The sequence below is a fragment of the Pezoporus flaviventris genome, unplaced genomic scaffold, assembly GCF_033815535.1.
Source record: "Pezoporus flaviventris isolate CSIRO_AGI_PZ_B2104156 unplaced genomic scaffold, CSIRO_AGI_Pfla_v1 ptg000015l, whole genome shotgun sequence".
Lineage (NCBI taxonomy): Eukaryota > Metazoa > Chordata > Aves > Psittaciformes > Psittacidae > Pezoporus > Pezoporus flaviventris.
This window is the reverse complement of record NW_026892563.1, coordinates 6,531,193-6,543,480: the sequence shown is the minus strand read 5'-3', so window position 1 is coordinate 6,543,480 and position 12,288 is coordinate 6,531,193. Positions and strand designations below refer to the sequence as shown.

Below are 12,288 nucleotides of genomic sequence, written 5' to 3'. Positions count from 1 at the left end.
GAGTGCATTGGAGACATTTAAACTTTAAAAAGAAGTTTAAAAATTGTATAAAATATCATTTTCAGTAATTCAGCTCAACTGTTCACCCCATGAGTGGTTTATTGTTTGTTTATGTTTTTTTTTTTTAATATCTTTCAGTCAGTTGATTTTATTATGTTTATGGGTTTGATTTGGGCTTATTTTTTTATTTTGTTGACAGTTTTTAGTATGAAAAAGCATGTGCCTGCTGTGTGTGGGTTTTCCTACAGCATGGAAGCCACTGAAGTGTATTTCAGAAAGTAGCAAAACATCCTGAAGCATGAGGAAAGAGGCTTTGGTGCTACAGCAGTCTAAAAATGTCTGCATAGAACTCACTACAGGTAGCAAAATTTGCTTTCTGAAGTTAGTGCGGAGACATAAAGATGTTTAACTGAGCTGGGAACAATTTCCCTCTGAACACAGAAAGGGAAATTTCTGAATGTCCATTGCTTTTTCTTTACATAAAAACGTGTTAAAAACTCAATTCTAGTAGGCTATTCCACATCTGACAGAAAGCTTGTGGCAGACAATGGCATTGCGCCCAAACCCCTCATACAACTTTGTCTTATCTTTCCAGCTGACTGAAATTCTTCTTGAAGTGATGAGATTCGTACATTTTATCAAAACTATTTCATAAAGTAACACAATGATCTAGACGTGTGTCTTTACGCTGCTTCACAGCCATGTAAATATAGTTGTCTATGAGCAAATATAGAATATTCTTTATATTCAGACTCTTGACTGACTACATGAATCAGTGCTAAAAATACAGTTAATCACTTTCTACTCTTCTGCAACTGACAGGCCAAAAGTGACAAAAATTAGCTGTCACAATGTGTTAAACATGCTCTAAAGTTCCCACTGAAATGCATGATTCAGCTGCTTTGATAAACACATATTGCTGAAACAGCACAATTATTTATCTTCAAAAAAATTTATAATTGAAGGAGCAAAGTCTGCTTTTGATCATTACTTTGAAATCTTCATTAGCACAATTTTATTTAGAGCTGCAGCTGCTTCTCTTTGGTGGTGGAAACAAATCAATCAAAATGCAATCTTATACTTCTAAAAGACTACAAAGCAGCATCCAAGTCTCAGTATATTTTTGGTGTGCCTTTAAAGCAGACTAATGAGGAACAGAATATGTAATTCTCTTTATTCTAAATACACTATTCACAGCAATGACAGTTAATTAGCAAGTAAAACACAAAAGTAAATATTTGCCAAGATTACAACTTTTAAGAAAAGGAGTGTAAATGAACTACTGGGCCAACTAACAGATGTTTCCATATTGTATACCTGACAGGAGGGCTTTTTAAATGAGGCCAGTGACAAATTCTTTAAATTATCGGTTTTGTTTTAATTCAAGATAGAAAGGATTAATAACTTGTCCTCTGTAACAGTCTGTAATTTATTAACTGGAAACTGCTGTATAGTTGCTGGGTTTTATCTCTTGACTGTCTCAGGCTACAGGAATAATTAAGGTTGCCAGAAACAGAATTAACTGGAAGTGATGAAGAAATTTGTCTGTTTTTTCCATCAGGAAATATCTATGTACTAGCATGACCAAAAATTCTAGTCCGATCTTAAGCTGGAGAAAGCCTATCACTTACAAGGAAGATGATAACCCTTTATAAGACTTTGATGAGGATTTATGAATATATAGCAGGCATAAAATTCTATTTCGGGTACTTCTTTGCATGAAAATGTTATATAAACTTAGTTCAGTGGAGCAGACGTCAACTCTAGCTTTGTACTAACTAGTTATCATATGGACATGAGACAGGTACAGGTGTTTATATGGCCATGTGGTGCACAGTGGAAACATTCTTCGCTAGACAGAATAGGGCTGGAAACAGAGACACATTTTGCATGACACAGCTTCCTCAGAAAAGGTAATTATGAATTATTAAGGGGGGGAAAGTATTGTCATTTTGGAATAATTAAGAAGGGAAAAATCAGCTGGATCAAGCAGGGTTCAGCTAACTCTTCTGCAGCACCCAATAAACTCTATTTTACTAGTGGAAAAATAAACGTAAAAGGCAATTTGGTTTGATACAGACCCCAAGCTACACCTGGTTATGCATAGAACAGTGTTAGGTGGGCCTACCAGGTGTCCTGCAATGAAGGGTTTACCATCATCATCTAAGGCCCTGAAGTAAAAAAAGCCTATGGAATCTAGGCTGATCCCATGCTGACTTGCTTGGATACCACTGCACTACACCTACCCATTTCATTTGGACATCTCAGCCTCTCTGACTTTATACAGCAACATTTGAAGGAATGAAAAACAGCAACAGTAAAGAAATTCTGCAGTGCTAACAACGCATGAAACACTGTAGACAATCAGTGCAAGACCCTTATTGCATGGAAATTTAAGATAATGTAGATGTCTCCTTGTTTTCATTACATGCATTCAAAATAGGTACAGTAAAATTGAAGGCAGCTGAGACTGCAGACATCATATTTCTTGTTCTAAAGCATCTTTAAAGATGCAAAAGAAGCATGTATGTGAATTCATCTTTTTTTTGGCTGGTGGCTGAGAAGTTGCAGTGATTTTAGCAAAATGCTTAACATTCTGCAATCATTGAGCTAGTTGATAGTGTCAATGCACTATGAAACAACATAATGACAATAACTTATTTCGAAGATCTGCAGGTCAAAATCATTGTGCATCCTTGCCTCTATTCTCTATAAACAAACTGCTGATGAGATTTCCTTTATGATAATCTATTTTATGGTACCAAACCCACAAACTGACGGTGATTTGTGGTATTCTTATCTCAACTTCAGCAAAGAAGTCATAATGAATCACCTGAAACTATGTGGCCAGGACATATGTGGAGGTTATAAGCCACAGAAAAAATGCTTTCAAAATGGAAACAGTCAACATGAAATCCAATAATACCTTCTTGGAAGAACTCATGCAAGTGAATAATCCTTGTTCTGACATGTAGTTCAGCTACATAGCTTATTCCAAGCTAGCCCCTGGGTTAAGTAAAAGTGAACAAAGAAAAATCTTTAGTTTCTCAAATACTGATTTTTATTAATGTAACAGAATATGAATAATTAGGTGAAATCTTCCCTTCTATTTCTCTAAGACTGTTTTCAAACAGTTATCTGGTCTGTCGCAGACAATCTAATAAAAGCAGGTGCATTTTTCTTCATATACTATTGAAGTAGCCTGTATAAATTTTTAAAAGCAATTTGCAACAGACATTTTATTGTCTCAGAATTTTCATAAATGCCAGCTACTGTAAAATAATTGGCAGTTACAAACACAGGCTTCAGACAAATAGTTTTCCCAGAAATCCTGATCCCAGTCATTCAGAAAGAACTACCATTTTTCTAATATGTAGAAATCTTCACATTTAGCACAACATGTACACCTACGATCAGAAGATGTATTAATTTAAATGAACAGCAAGAGGTCCAGCAGACTTTGACCCTTTTCAATTATATTCCTTTGAGGATAACGTAAGTAATGAATGGGGGGCAATTTAATTAAAAAAAATGAACTCTTCCTGGTTATGCATGATTAAATTCATAGACCAATAAAGATTAACACTTAACATTTGCTTGTTTTAACAATGCTCCATGGGCCTCTAGAACTCTGTGAGGACAGCATTTTCTCCCGTATAAACTAACAGTATTACAGTGGTGGATTCATGCAGACTCTGAGACTGGCTGGTACGTAGAGATTTTTAGGTGAAAAGTTATCATAGGTATTAAAAATCATTCTAAGAGTTTAGAAAACTTGGTTTTTAGACTTCACAGGAGAAAACAAAAACCATTTGTTTGAGGTCATCCTTCCCATAACAATTCTTACCACCAAAGTTACAGCATATATAACTGTGTCAACAACGTAGGGTTCCTTAATCTTTATGTGTGATTTCTTATGTATGCTAGCAAGGCTGGATTAACAAATGAAAACCCCCTTTTTTCTTTTTTTTTGTATGCATTCAGTGTACACATAATCCAGTTAGAGGAAAATTAGATTGCCCCTATTGCTGGAAATTATTTTATATGTTAATAGCTAACAGAAATACAATATTGCTCTGGTTTAGCTTTTTAAGCATAAAGAAGTCTAAATAATGCTGTCCTCAACATTTGCAACTAAAAAAAGACACTCTCCCATGTGAAATTAAATAGTTTCTATAACCTCATGAAACACTATACTGACACAGAATTGTAAATGCTGCATTAACAAAAAGTTAATGCAGCCATTTGTGCCCTTCAGCTTCAGGGATATAAAAGCACCTAATTTAATGAAATCAACTGATTTTCTTCTGGAGTTCCTTGCATCTTAACATCCTAACATCATAATACAGGCTAAGTGTCGTGAAGCCTTTGTAGAGAAATGGTTTTAAGTCTTGTGTATATTGCAGGAGTTATACACCAGATTTTGTGCTTAACTCCCACAAAATGTAGTCTGTAAGACTTCTCAAACATATTAGACTATTAGATTCTCAAACATCTCTTACTGCATACCAAACTATAGTACACTAATAAATAAAAATTTGTATAGCTTAGAAGATTCTAAGGAAAGCCTGAGTTACTGTCCTATATCAAAAGAAGACCTTTCTTGAGTACAAATCAATTGTTCAAAAACTATTAATGCTCCTGAATCATGCTGACTCTAAACAAATTCAGAAAGTTTGTTGTACAGTAAGAAAATCTAAAGAGATTAGCAAACAACTGAAAAGTCACAGTTGTGACTCATCAGCTTCACCAGGAAATTTTAAAGTTTATGTGCAGAATAACTCAGGAATACACTGCAATATTTGACCATCTCTGAAACTTTTTGCTTTAGGTGATGGAGTTGATCAAGGAAGAAATTTTGATTCAGCCCCAGTAACTCCGGACCAACCAGATCATCACAGTGAATATGCTTTTCTATGAGATGGTGAGTACACTGCATTCATCTTCAGAAAGTATTTTGCTTTCCAATGAACTAAAGCTAGACCTAATAATAGCTTACAGACAACATATATGCTTACAGTGGGATTTTCCGTACTGGGCTCTAAAATCTTTTCACACACTTTCTATGAAGAAAAAATGCACACTAAACACTTGGAAGGAGCTCAGCTCTAGACAAAGCTTTATCAGCATTTCAAAGCACTTTACTCGTGAGTGTCACAGCACTGAAAGACTCTTCACACAATATACCAATGATAGAAATATTTGTGTAGGAAGGGATTTCCCCCTTGTAATCTGCTCCCAGGATTCACTTTCATTGTATTTTGGTAGTGATAATTTTACCAATGCAACCTCTCTGGGCAACATGATCTATTGCTAAAGTGTTCTTACTGGTATGATGATATCCTTAATATTAAATCTAATATTTGAGCTGCAGCTCAACCATATTACTTCTTCAATGTGTTCAATGGAAAAATCAAATGACTGAACCCCATATTATTTTTAGGAATATTTTAGGCATACCATCCCCAATTGTTTTTTTTCCTTTAATCAGATGTTCAACCATTTTGCTGCTCAACTCCCTCTTCCTACACACCTAAAATGTGCCAGTCAGAACTGGCTCTTGTGATACAGAGGGTGTTTGATATATATAATATAAAACTATTTAGATGCTGAGTGTTAGAATTAAACCAGGTTTATCGAGTATGTTGATCTGGAGAAAAGAAAAACAAAGCACCAAAAACAAATGAATCTAAAATTCATTAGTTAGAAAAATAGTTGGAAAATGGTAGTAAAATCAGACTGAAATGTAGAATTTTTAAAATTCTTTCATATACCTTGTTTTTAAACCAGAAAAAAAACAAGCCAATATAGCAAGAAAATAGAACTGATACCGTAGAATCATAAAATTGTAGCATTGTTTAGGTTGGAAAAGACCCTTAATGTCACCAAGTCCAACCATAAACCTAACACTGTCAAGTCCAGTAAACCATGTCTCTAAGTGCCATATCTATATTTCTTTTAAATACCTCCAGGGATGTTGATTCAACTACATCCCTGGGCAGCCTGTTCCAATGCTTGACAACCCTTTCAGTGAAGAAATTTTTCCTTATATTCAATATAAACCTCCCCTGGCACAATTCGAGGCTATTTCCTCTCATCCTATCACTTGTTACCCAGGAAAAGAGACAAACACCCACAATTCACAGCATTTCCATATGTAGTCTTTGCACTAGAGTAGAATGGCAGACTTCATTTGCACATTCTGAACATTTGTGTCCAAATTACCTCAGTGGAATAATTCTAGGATAAATGGGCAACACCAATTTACGCATACTGAATGTCTTGCACCATTCATGCTGATCAGGCATGAATATTAAACTCTGAGTCTTCCTACTCTAATAGTAAGAGAAGTTTATAGCTGTTTTTATCTAACAATCACAAAAGGTACCACACTGTCATCAATTGTCTGTTTGCTTGCCTATCTGGTAAAACAAAGTGTGATTCTAAAGTTAATGTATCAGAAGTCCATAGTATCTCTGAGCTACTGTGACAATTTCTGTTGTTCATGATGACCACAAGACAGTAATCCAGGAAAGCAGCTAGCTTCTTGCCTAACTGGAATATAGTCAGACACACTATTCACTTGTTTGATGATGAAAGTATTTTCAGTGTTAATTTTCACATCTCCACATAGTTAAATAAGCAGCACAACCCTGAACATGTAGTGCCATTAGCATGGAAACTCCTTTGTCTCCTTTCTTCACTGTTTGATGTTATAGTGATTCAAATGTGTATGTGGTTAAAGCAAGACAAGGAAGTTAAGGGACAACCAAAACCAAGTTGACCCTCTCTATTTCTGCACATTGTTTATGTTCAGTATGTTGGTGCACCTTCCAGTTTGTGATTTTCTTTCTTTCTTTCTGATAGTGTTTCTACCTCAAAAGATTTTTTTTCAAGATAATATCAAACAAAAGCCAACTGGCATTAAAAACAAAAAGATCAAAACCAGAACTGGCAATGCTCGCAGGAAGGAAAGAATTTGTGTCCCTCCAGGCACTCTTGTCCTGTATGAACTCCTGTCCAGGTGCTCTTTTCTGTAGACATAGAAGAGACTGCTCTTCAACATGCTAATGTCTCCCACAACATAATTTTTTCTTCCAGGAATATTCCACTCTCTGGGCTTAAGAAGCATCTAGACTCAGAGTCTTGAGTAAGAATAATCTACTAGCTGCACCAGTCTCAACTTCAGATGCCAGTAGTTTGTATATCATTACTCCTATCCTTCTCTCACCAGGCTGGTGTGAATTTGAGTGACCCAGACTTTTACTTTATTTTCAAAATCTTGCTGACTCTTTTTAGTTCTTACCTCATCTACCTTTACAGCTGCTAACCACAGAATCATAGAATCATAGAACAATTAGGGGTAGAAAGGACTTTAAGATCATCTAGTTCCAACCCCCCTGCCATGGGCAGGGACACCTCACACTAAACCCAGCAGAATACAAAAATTTAGTTTATCCATTTTCAAAGCTTTCCCTTTACAACCACTGCCTTAAGATTTTCAGCAGCACCTCATTTAGTCATTTTTTTGTTTTAGGCTTACCTTTTGGAATCAGACCACTGTTACAAAAATGCAGTGCTCAAGAGATTGTAATTGTTTTGATTAAGCCCCAAAAATTCCCTAACACATAGAGTATTCATTACACATTTGAAATTAATTTTTAAAAGGAAAAACTCCTCCCCATAAAATAACTGAAACAGTTGACTGATGTATGTCTCCAGAGGATATCTTTCTGTGGATTAATTTGGGAACTATTCCTACAATGAGAGAAGATGTTTTGTTCGTGTATGTACAGATTTTACATACTAAACAAGAAAATTTTCACTTCTGACTTGTTCTTCCACTGGGAATATTGAAGCTGATAAGAAAAAATTTCTGTTGGGAAAAAAAAGAAAAATCTATGTAGGAAAAATGAAAGAAATTTCACTGCCTATTTCAGAACTGAAGAGGGCACGATACAAAAAGCTACAACCAAAATAACCCTCTCTATAGACCATTTTTGTCTTGTATTCCTTTAAGTAAGTGTCTACAGCTTAGATTCACTTTATTCTCCATGCTCTTACTGCAAATATTCTCTGCCAATTAAAAGAAGTATTAAAAAAGTATTACTTCATAAAATCAATTTTGTATATGCTAGACTTCTAATCTACACCCCTTCAGAGCTGGAGGCTCAGAAAGCATGTGAAAACAACACTAAGCTAGTTGCAAAATGAGTTTACTTATTTACCAGACACAGAACATAATTTTAAATTATATGTGCCAGTAAAAATGTAATGACATAGCCATTTACAATGAGGTACAGCCAGCAAATCTGAAAAGGTTTTAATTTCAAAACATAAAGGATTGAAAGTAGAATTTTCATCTTTTTTTTCAAATAGAAATATAAAGTCATTAAAGAACAGAGAGCTGCAATGAGTGCTTTTCATTCCCTTGTGCCTTTCTGCATTGCCGAAAGCCCTGTATTTCCCTATCTTGGTCCAAGGGAACTCCTCCCAGCACCTGGGATGTGGCTGTCCTGCTCCCCAGGGCCACAGGTTGTGCTGGCACTCACCCTTTCTGCAGCTCAGCTGCTTCACCTTTCCAGTCTGCAGCAGGGACCGTAGCAATGCTGCCAGTAGTTCCCCAGACTTTTTAGACAGAACTGAAAATATGTACCCATACACTGTCATTTACATAATAAATAAAAAGTCTGAACTTATATTTTATTCTGGTCTTTTCACTTATCTTTTTTTAAGATATTGAGAATTAAAGCTAATCTTTCATTTTGTCTATTTTTCTGTGGACATTTTTTTCCCAGAATGCAAGTATAGTATATGGTGTAGCTCAATCAAAGTATATCAGAGTAAATATATGAATAGAGAACAAAGTAAAACTTTCTAGATTTTCTCTGTGTGGATTTAAAACTAAGGAAACATTTACTCAAGAAAAGAAGTCTTAGTATTTTTTTTTAATACTGATACCATTTTCTTCTCCTACAAAGACATTAACCAGAAACACAAATGGGCCACACTTTAATGATTTACTGAAGTTGTTTTTTATTATATTATTTCTGCTTTCATTTTGAGGAGTTTCATGAGTCATTAAATCAGCCAACAGTGCACACAAAATAGAATGTCAAGCAAGAAGAAATTATTTAAAAGAGATACAGGTTTGTTAATAACAGCAACAGCAGAAAACTCACTGTAAATGTTAACTTCTCATGAAAAAGTGTTTTTATCTTTATGCTTATTATTAAATCTTTTTCTGTTCATTGCATAGTCACTTCTCCATGTTGGCATAGGATGCTATGCTTCTGATTAATGGTACATTTATAATCTACACTGTACTAAAATGTACTCAGATTTTAACTAATGAGGATACGATTTTTACGCAAATACTGAAAAGACCATGCAAACCTGAGAACATTTTTGTTTAATTCCTTAGAAAGTGAATCCACACAATATGATTCCATTTAAGTTGCATCAATTTGATATAACCGGGATTATAAATACAAATTGCTTAGATTAATGTAAAGCCTGGTTGTTGGCAGTGCAATTATTTTCACAATCAACTTTATTCTTACTTCATTTAAGATAAGTAGAAAGCATCTAATAATTTTAATTTCCATACACAATTCTGAAGAAAAAAATGCCAAGTGAAAAGATACATTAGAAAATGAACAAATCAAACTCTGTTACAGTAATAGTAGCTTTTTTCTTTTCTCAGAAATTTTAGAAATTGCGAATATTGATACTAATATATGAATACCAGAACTGAGTAGTTTGTTTCCTCAGCCGTATATATTTTAAACACAATTAGGAAAAAAGTTAGCTACTAGCTATTTAGAGTGACACATTCCTAAAATAGTGCTAGTGCTAAATATCCAGTTCTCCAATACATATTATATACAGTTATTTGAGGGTCCTTTCAACATTTCTTTAAAGATATATTCAAAACTCCTTTTGAATTTATAATTAATTCTTCTTATAATTCATATAAGTTATTCTTTCCTATAAAACCAAGAATTTGGCAAGCATATCATGATGTAGCAATATAAGACAGATCAGCCCTAGCAGGAATTTAGGCAGAGGTATAAGTTTAATACGGGCTAGGGGAAAACATTATAGTTTAATAGATAAGACCACAGAGATATTCCACAAAGACTAAAACCATTGTTATATGTAAAAATATCTTTATTGTCATTAATACAGCCTTGAAGGAGCGGGTGTTAAATAGATGCACACTCATGTAAATTAACTTAGGAAAAACATTCTGTATGCAGGGGATGACTTGGAAGAAAGTAGAGTGTTTTGTATTTCCAGACTGATGCTGTGCCTGGAATTCAGAAAGGGGGATAAATGATACTATGAGATGTATAATAAGTCCATTTTTAAGTATTTCCAATAAAAATATCTTAACAAAAAAATGCAAGATATAACTATTCTGTGTGGCAGACAATTGGGGTTAGAGTGGACGTTCTTACGAGAGATCAATTTGTGTAAATCATTGTCTTGTTTAACCCCCTTTTATCTTCTAAGAAAAATCTGTATTTATCTGGATGTGAATTCTTGATTTGCTGCTATATATCTGAGCTATAACAAAATACTCCATAACCATGTTTAGCCTACATAGTTTGGTCTAACTTTTGGCAGATTAATAACAATAATCCGTATACGTAAATAAAACCACTGGACTGATGCAGACAAGTTTAAGACAAGCCATACAGGAGACAAAAGGGTAAAACCTCGGACGTATAAGAGAAAACAACTGAAACTACCCCAGTACACACTACCTGCCTGACAAACAGAATTTCCCCTCTTTCCTCCAACCCACTTTCCCAGGAGCCCCTCCTGGCTTTTATCACATTTCTACTCAGAGTGTCAGTGACTGTCGACAGCTGCAGGGACACCTGTAGCACACTGTCAAAAGAAAAGACTGCCCACTGAATTTGCTCTAAATTCACTGTAATAGTTGTGCTGATCAACACATGGACAGAGTCCATGCACTATAGCATTTGACTGAAAATCTCTTAACAGAAATGAGCACATTCAACAGGATAAATGTATTTGAAAGCAGTATTTCAAAACTGAGAAACTTCTCTAAAACCTACTGAAAGAAGGCACTTGAGACAGTTTCCTCTTACAATGTATTTTCAAATTTCAAGTTTTAAAATTTAATTATTTATTTCAGCTTAGTCACTCAATAGCCTTATTGTCACTAGCTGTGACTATTATCACTAAATATCACTAGAATACTATTATACCAGATAAGTTATTTAAAATTAATTAAATTATGTAAGTTTGTCATTTGGCGAATAGATTGGACTAGATTTTATATTTTTATCTTGACTAAATATAATAATTTATGCCAAAATACAAATGTGACAATCTCATCTTATTATAAGCTGTATTGTCACAGAAGTGACTGCTTAGAATTTATTCCAAACTAGATCTATTAAGCAAGTGATCGATTTTGACATCTTAAGAATCACAATATATTAATAGCATACTCTAAAGTTATTGCTATGATTTCTGAATCCAGCTACCACTTTTAGTCTGAATTGCTTGACAAGCAGTGAGCACCAGTACCTAGGAAAATTACAAAAGTCATGATAACAGTATTTAACAAACAAAAACCTATTTTTGAAAATTATTAAATGTTTATGTTAACTTCAACTGTTTAGCTATAAATGTGCTCCTCATAAGTTTTGAAAAACTATATACTTAGTTTTGCAAAAATAGAATGAAAATTAAGAATACATTTTAAGACTTCAAGTATAGTAGAAACTATCCTTCAAACTTCATAAACCTTGGTGAGCTTTTTTGCAGTTTCCTGACTGAATTAAATAAAGCACTCAGCAAAGAGCAGATGTGCAATGCTGCAATGGCAGTGGGGGCAGGGGAGCTGAGCAGTAGCATTATTTTGCCAGTTTTCTCGTTTACAGTCTAAAGAATACGTTCTTTCATTGGCTGCAGTACTCATGACTCCTTCAGAATTTTCAAGGCTAATTATTTAGCAAGTGATTTAGTAAGTTGTTTAGACATTAGACTGTACAATACATTCAAATCCAAGGATGAAAGAAACTAAATATTGTGTAAGATAGAAAAATTTCTAAGAACATTGTTTCAATGAGATTCGATGAAAGTATGCTTTTTTATATGTACACTTAGAAATTCATATCCAGAGAAATATAACAGTCCTCATTGCAAAACCACAAAAAATCTGCATATGTTGCAAATTTTATTCTTGAGGCAGTAGCTTCCCAAAACATTGTACAGAAATTGCTTTGGAAAAAGAAATAAAAATAA

At 34.4% G+C, this 12,288-nt stretch overlaps 1 protein-coding gene across 3 annotated transcripts in view; it reads right to left on the bottom strand.

Moving 5' to 3' along the window:
* Positions 1-12,288, bottom strand: part of IL1RAPL1 (interleukin 1 receptor accessory protein like 1) — a 735,754-nt gene that overhangs the window by 220,352 nt on the left and 503,114 nt on the right. The window lies entirely within an intron of this gene.